Source organism: Balaenoptera borealis, assembly GCF_965194805.1.
Source record: "Balaenoptera borealis genome assembly, chromosome: 14".
Taxonomy (NCBI): domain Eukaryota; kingdom Metazoa; phylum Chordata; class Mammalia; order Artiodactyla; family Balaenopteridae; genus Balaenoptera; species Balaenoptera borealis.
The window spans coordinates 90953994-90961646 of NC_138875.1; the positions used below are offsets into that span (position 1 = coordinate 90953994).

General features: G+C 59.5%; 1 long non-coding RNA gene across 1 annotated transcript in view; it reads right to left on the minus strand.

The window, feature by feature from the left end:
* LOC309610422 overlaps positions 1-7653 on the minus strand; it is a 487797-nt gene that overhangs the window by 23535 nt on the left and 456609 nt on the right. The window lies entirely within an intron of this gene.

Below are 7653 nucleotides of genomic sequence, written 5' to 3' on the forward strand. Positions count from 1 at the left end.
GCTCAGTTCTGGGGGCCAGAAGCCTGAGGCCCGGGTGCTGCAGGGCCAGAAGCCCGAGGCCCGGGTGCCGCAAGGCCAGAAGCCCGAGGCCCGGGTGCCGCAAGGCCGGGGCTCTGAGGGCGGATGCGCTGCTCTTCGTCCCGCCCCTGGTGCTGCCGGCGTCCTGGGCGCTGCTGTGTCCTTGGCTCGTGGCCGCATGGCTCCCGGCCCTGCCGCCACCTGCCCGTGTGCTTCCCGCCTTCTCACCTCCTCTCCAAGGACTCTGTCACTGGGTTCAGGCCCCACCCGGACAATCCAGGATGGGCTCATCTCCAGCCTCAGCTTTGATTCCATCTGCAGCAACCTCTTTCCAAATAAGCTCACATTCTCAGGTTCTGGGTGGACGTGAGTTTAGGGGGACACCACTCGCCCCGATACAGGGCCTTGGAAGGAAACTCCAGATGCTGTGCAGGGGCAGGCCTGAGCTCCGAGGAACACTCGGCTATAGGCTGAGGGCAGTGTGGGCGTCAGACGCTCTCCGTGTGTTCCCAGCGGCTGCGCTCCTCCAGGACTATTTAAGAAGGAGCAAAAAAAAAAAAAAAAAAAAAAGAAGGAGCATCCCTCCCCCTCCCCCGCCCTCCCCCATCCCTCCCCTCCCCCGCCCTCCCCATCCCTCCCCTCCCCCATCCCTCCCCTCCCCCTCCCCCTCCCCCATCCCTCCCCCGCCCTCCCCTCCCCCTCCCCTCCCCTCCCCCTCCCCTCCCCATCCCTCCCCCGCCCTCCCCCCACCCCATCCACCCGCCCCCTCCCCCGCCCTCCACCCACCCCTCCCCCCCACACGGACAGAGCACAGACCTGACAGCGCCTCCAACACCTCACCAGCCTGCTTAACTTTCCTTGTTCTTTAATGTGTGTTTAATAGGGATGCACGGTGAAGAGCTGTGTCTTGCTGAGTCTAGAAAGCTCTTCCCATAAGTCGGAAACCAACTGCACGTGACAAAGCAGCCTGTCACCGTGTGCGTGGTGGCCCTTCCCCTTCCTCGCGCTCTCTGAGATCGTGGTACCGCTGATTCAGTGATGCACAGTAACTTGGCTTCTTCTCAGTTTCACAACCTGCTGACCCCTGTGAGCAGCTGTCCACTGTGCAGCCGGGGCCGGAAGAGCAGCGGCCACACAGCACAGACTGGGCAGGCGGGTCCGGCCTGCCGGCCCTTCACCAGTGGGCCTGGAGCAGAGCCCCTAACCCGTCATCCCCATCTTTCCTTTTAAGCGGTGACTCACACACCATGCCACTCACCCCTTTAAAGTGGCTTTTGGTACACTCATAGCACCGTCCAACCATCAACCACTATCCAATTCCAGAACATTCCCACCACCCCAAAATAAACCAACCACCTACTCATTACCAGTCGCCCCCCCCTTCCCCTCCCCCAGCCCCTGGCAGCCACCGCTTTGCTTCCCATCTCTCTGGATCTGCTGGTTCTGGACATTTCCTATAAATGGAATCGTACACCTCGTGGCCTTGTCTTCCTGTTTTTTCCACTTACATAGTGTTTTCCAGGCTCTTCCATGCTGCAACATGCATCACAACTTCATAGCTTTTTAGGGCCGAATAATACTCCATTGTGTGGATACACCACATTTGTGTGTCCATTCATCACGGGTCAATGGATATTTGGGCAGTTTCCATTTTTTGGCCATTATGAATAATGCTGCAACGGACACTCATGCACAAGTTTGTCTGTGGACATAGGTTTTCAGCTTTGGTTCTTTTTAAATTGGGAGTAGCTACATCGCCTCCAAGTAGGGCAGCCAGAATTCACTGAGTTGGGTCTGTACGTCCTTAGATCAGTTCCCAGAGCACAGCAACCGACGACAAGCCTGGACAGGGTGCAGGAACATGCACTGTCGGCCTCTTTCCTGCCAAAACCCCTTTCTGGCACCTGCACCCCAATTTTCCTCCGGAAAGCCACCCCTCCCCGACTTGGCCCATGTGGTAAGGTTGGGGCTGACAGGCCCTCAGCCCAGGACCCAGGCCAGCCAATCAGAACTCACCTCTGCTTGGCCCAGTGATGGGCTCAGGGAAGAGCACAAGACCCAAGTGAGACAACCCAGGACCTTCCCTGAAACGTTAGAAAGGGCCTCCTCGGGACTTCTCTGGCGGTCCAGTGGTCAAGACTCCGAGCTGCCAGCACAGGGTGCACGGGTTTGATCCCTGTTTGGGGAACTAAGATCCTGCGTGCCGCGTGGCACGGCCAAAAGAAAAGGAGGGCCTCCTCTTCTGGGAAGGGTGGGGGAGCACACAAGGTCAGCCAAAGGGAGGAAGCAGAGTCTGGGCCCAGAGCCCCTGGAACCAACCATGCCTGAAACCACCTCTCTAATTTTCCCTCTTAAGCTGGGTTTCTCGGAGGCACCTGAAATAGTTCCTCCTGCACAGGGACCAATGGGGCCAAGGGGGCCAGAGACTCGTCCTGGACGGAAGACAACGGGGAGCGCCGGAAAGCACGTCCCACAGACAATCCCAGCAGTTAGAGCAGCTTCTCTTCAAATACTAAGAGGTGAATACAAGTCTTCTGAACCGGAACTGATTTCTCTTGTAACGCCCTCTCTGGAGGCCGTGGCACGGGGGGACCCGCCTCCCTCTCAGGCAGGTCCCCCGGAGAGGGAGGGGTTGGGGTGCTCCCCGGGGGCACGGGCTGGGCAGAGGGTCCAGCTCCAGGACCAAGAGTTGCACTTGGGAGCTGAGTGGGGCGGGGCCCAGGGACACCAGCGACACCCCACCCCGGCCCCCATGGCCACTCGGCCCGCACAACCCCCTGTGCACCCGGTCCCCGCCCTGACGACCTCTCACCTCTGGCTACGACCCCCTCTCCCTCCATCTGGGCATCTGCTATGGGCTGAACTGTGTTCCTCCAAAATCTGGATGCTTCCGTCCTGACCCCCAGCACCTCAAGATGTGACTGTACTTGGAGATGGGGTCTTAAAGGTGATTAAGGTAAAATGAGTCCATAGGGTGAGCCCCGGTCCAGTGTGACTGGTGTCCTTATAGGAGGAGGAGATCAGGGCACAGACACGCACAGGGACGACCACGTGAGGACACAGGAAGGACACAGCCGTCTACACGCCCAGGAGAGAGGCCTCGGGGGAACCAGCCCTGCGACACCTCCATCTCGGACTTCCAGCCTCCAGGACACGGGACCATAAATGTCTGGGTGCTTGTTACGGCGGCCCTAGCAGACTCACACGGCATCTAGATACCAGCAAAAACATCCCAAATGTGGCAGTACTAAACACGTCCCAGCCCTCCTGACCACCGCCCACGGCTGCGGCGGTCCGGGCTCGGCCGGGCAGTGCTCCCCAAGGCCTCCCCGCAGCCACCCCCCGACCACCCGAAGCTTCTTCACCCGCAAGCTGGCCGCTGAGCTGGGAAGACGCAAAGGGCCGGCTCGAACAGCTGGGGCTCCTGTGCGTCCTCTCTCTCTCTCCCTCTCTCCGCCCCCACTGAGATGGCAAGTGTCTTGCACTGAGTGCCAGGGGGTCCAGGGAAGCCTGTGGCCTTTCCTAAGGCAGGCTCAGAAGTCATCACGTGAGCCCTTCAGGCCCATCTGCTGATGGAGGTGGACACGAAGGCCAGGGGTGTAGCCCCTGCTGGGAAGCATAGCCAAGAGTTCAAGGACAAGTTTTTTGTTGTTGTTTTTGGCCGTGTTGGGTCTTCATTGCTGCGTGCAGGCTTTCTCTAGTTGCGGCGAGCAGGGGCTTCTCTTTTTGCAGAGCACGGGCTCTAGGCGCGCAGGCTTCAGTAGTTGCGGCATGCGGGCTCAGTAGTTGCAGCACGCAGGCGCTAGAGCGCACGGGCTTCAGTAATTGCGGAACGTAGGCTCAGTAGTTGCGGCACGCGTGCTTAGTTGCTCCGCGGCATGTGGGATCTTCCTGGACCAGGCCTTGAACCCGTGTCCCCTGCATTGGCAGGTGGATTCTCAACCACTGTGCCACCAGGGAAGTCCCAAGGACAAGTTTTAAAACCACCTCCCCCTCTCGGCACTCCAGCCCCATGCCTGAACCTCCAACACACAGAGGCTGCCCCGGGGCCTTTGCACGGGCTGGCCCCCTGGCTGACTGCTCTTCCCTCAGGCCTTTGCGAAGCTGACATCCCATCCTCCCGATCCCGCCCATAAGATGCACAGGAGTTTCCTGTGGCTGCAGTAACTGTGACCACAAACCTAGTGGTGCAAAGTGAGGCACGTTTGTTCTCCCACCGTTCTGGAGTCCGGAGGTCTAGAGACAGTTTTGCTGGGGTGAAAGCAAGGTGTGAGCAGGGCTGGCTCCTTCTGGGGCTCCCAGGGAGGCTCTGCTCCTCGCCTCGTCCAGCTTCTAGAAGCACCTGCATCCCTCGGCTCCTGGCTGCATCACTCCGACCTCTGCTTTCATCACCACGTGGCCTCCTCCCCTGACTCTGAGCCTCCCCCGCCTCCCTCTTTCAAGGGCCCTTGTGAGGACACTGCGACCACCCCCATCTCAAGATCTCTAACTTAATCACATCTGCAAGGCTCCCCTTACCACATAAGGGGACACATCCGTGGATTCCAGGGATGGGGCCTGGAACCTCTGGGAGCCACTGTTCCACTTTGCACCCGATTCATCTATGCCCACCCCGCTGGGTGTCAGCCCCACAAGGGCAGGGATTCAGGCATGCGGCCAGTGCCCCATCGCTCTGCTAGACTGAAGGCCTGGGGCCTGGTCTAAGGGCACCACCTCCCCTTGGGGCCCCATCTTGGAGGAGGGACCTCCTTGAGCAAGTTGACCTTTCCCATCCAACACACACCTGTACCCTGCTCTTCCCACTGACCTTGAGTTACACAAGCAAACCAGGAATAGCTGCTCCTGGTAAGAATGTAAAACCGTGCTGAGACACTGAAGGCCTTGGTCCCTTCACATCCTGGTACCTACCTGTTGGTCCTCATCTGGTCCCCTGAGCAGACCAAGCTCAGAAGAGATGACACATGTGTTTGTGCGTGGTACCCATGGTAAATGTAACTATGTAGTTGTTTCGTGGGCTTTTTCTGCTCTCTGCTTTTTTTCTCATAATTTTCCTTTTCACTCAACAGTAGGTCTGAGTAGCCTCGTTGGTACACCTGGATCTAGTCCACTCTTTCTCACTCAGTGTGGTGTTCCGTCTTTGGGGTACGTCCCAGTGTGGTCATCCCAGGCCAGCCACCAGCTTACACAGCACCTGCGGGTCTTAGAAGAGGTGCCCATTTCTGCAGCGGGACATGACCCCACCGCAGCAAACACAGGCCGGCAAACGGGCGCAGGGGGACTCTGCCCATCACCCGTGTCCCTGACCACAGCCAGCACCAGCGCACACAGTTCGGCAGTTTCTGGGGGTTTTTTTGGTTAACTATTACATCTTGCATCAGCCGTCTTGTACAAAGATGCGAGTGTTTTTCTAGGGCAGACACCAAGAATGCTGGGCCATAGGAAATGTACGTTTCAAATTTTAATAGCTGCTCCCTGATGGCCTCCCAGCGAGGCTGTACCAGCTGGCACCCCCTCCAGGAGCACCAAAGTCCCCCTTCCCTCCTCGGTGAGTGATGATAGATGACTTTCTCAACGTCGCCCATCTGATGGGTGAAAAGTGGCCTCTCGTCAGCGCTTGTATTTGGGCCACATTCAAATGCCAGAATGCAGTGGCAGACTCGAGGAGAAAACAGCAGCTGTGGTGCCACACAGCACCCGCCATGAAGTGACATGTCCCCCGACATCTAGCCAAGCATCCTTGGTTCCCGCACCATTCACCAGGCACCATCTGGACCTACCTAGGGAGAACCATGTCTGTCTGTCGGCCGCTTCTTATGCTTGTGGCCCTGCCACTGCCACTGCCATGGCTCTTCACCGCCTTCAGTGCCGCCTACAGCTCCTCAGCCAGCGTCCCCTCTCAAATGCAGGAAGAACTGTTACACCATGGGGTCGACTGCTCCGGCATCTCTTCCGAGCCCCTTGAGCCAGCCCTGGCTGCCACCCACCCTCCTTTACTCTGACGTCAGCATCTCAGTTCCTTTAGAAAACCCCTTCCTTCCCACCATCAGTGCAGGTGGCTCTGCTCACTTCCACCCCCCCAGCCACACGCTTGGTTAGGGATGGGCACACGGCCCACAGCGTCCAATGAGAGATGGCCCTGGGACTGTGGCCTGAGAGTCGGTCGGCCGGGTTTGCTAAACTGGAAGAATGTCGGGTGCAGCTGCCCGCTCTGTCTTTGCTGCCATTTGGAGAGATCTCGCCTGAGGATGAAGCCAACACAGAGATGGAGAGAGAAACCCTATTCTGATCACGTCCTTGTGCAACTTGATCCAGCCTTGCCTGACGTCAGCCTGCTCTGAGATGGCCTAGTTTAATGAGCCCATAAATTTCCTTTCCCTGACCAGAGCCAGTCTGAGCCAGGTTTTTGCCAGTAGCATTGAGCAAAGCTGGGGGATGTGCCTGTGAATGGTCATCGTATGCAGGGTCCTCACTGCAAGTGATCTCAGCGGGTCAATATAACGGTCTTCTGAGCAGGTGCAGAATCTCCATGCTCCAGAACAGGCCACTGAGGCTTGGAGAGTAACAGGGTAGGATGAGCAAGACCCCAGCCACGGGAGGACAGTGGAGAGGAGGCTCTGCCCGAAAACCCAGCCCTCACCTGGGTGGAGGGGCCACCACTCCCCTCAGACTGGGGGAATGTGGGTCAAGCAGAAGCGCCTGGGCCTCAGTTTCCCTGTCCGTAGAATGGGACCTCAATCTTGATAGCACCAGCTGTGATGGGGGGAGGGGAGGCGTGAAGGGGTGGGGGAGGGGAGCAGTTGTAGAAACAGAACTAAGGTGTAGGGGCATTTGCATCTGAACGCCCTGCCCAGGATCCTTTGGCTCTGTGACCCACCACAAGTTATTTAATTTCTCTGGGCCTCAGTTTCCTCATTTGAAAAATGGCAATGATAGTTTCTATCACGACAGATGTTGTGAGAAGTGAACGATTATATATGGCAGGCTCTGAGCTTGTGCCGGGCGCGCACTGACCTCCCAACACCCGTCACCTACTATCATTCTCCTCCCCAAACCCACAGCGACCACGGACCCGCGGCCCTCGCTGACTCCCAGCTGCGCCCAGACCCCACCAGAGTCAGGGCCGCCGCCCGCGCCCCTCTTAGTCTCTCACCCCACCCCCTCCCGCAGTCCCTCCCGAGCTCCCACCCCCAGCCCCGCTGCAGCCCGGCTCCCCCCACGCCCCCAGCCCCTCCCTGCCCCCACCCCTACCCCGACCCCTCCCACCCTCCCTCCTGCACCGCCACCCGACCCCACCTCCTTTCTACCACGGTGCAAAGGCTCCCCCAAGCGCCCGCCGGGTCCCCAGCCCCGACCGTGAACCCGTGCTTGGCGCGGGGTCCACGTACGCGCGGTCGGGCGGGGGGCGGGAGGCGGGGTCCGTTCCCCGGGGGTCGGCACAGAGCCGCGGACTGTGCCCCCGCCTCCAGGCCTCCGCCGCCCCGGGGCCGTCTGGGAACACTCGGGAAGTGTCTTCCTTCGGGCCGCCGCAGCCAAGGTCCCCGTGTGGACTCGCCGGGCGGGGCGTGGGTGAGGTGTGAGCATCCTCCTGGGGGCGCGGGACTCTGGCGGGAGCGGGGCGCGGGCCCTTTAAGGCGG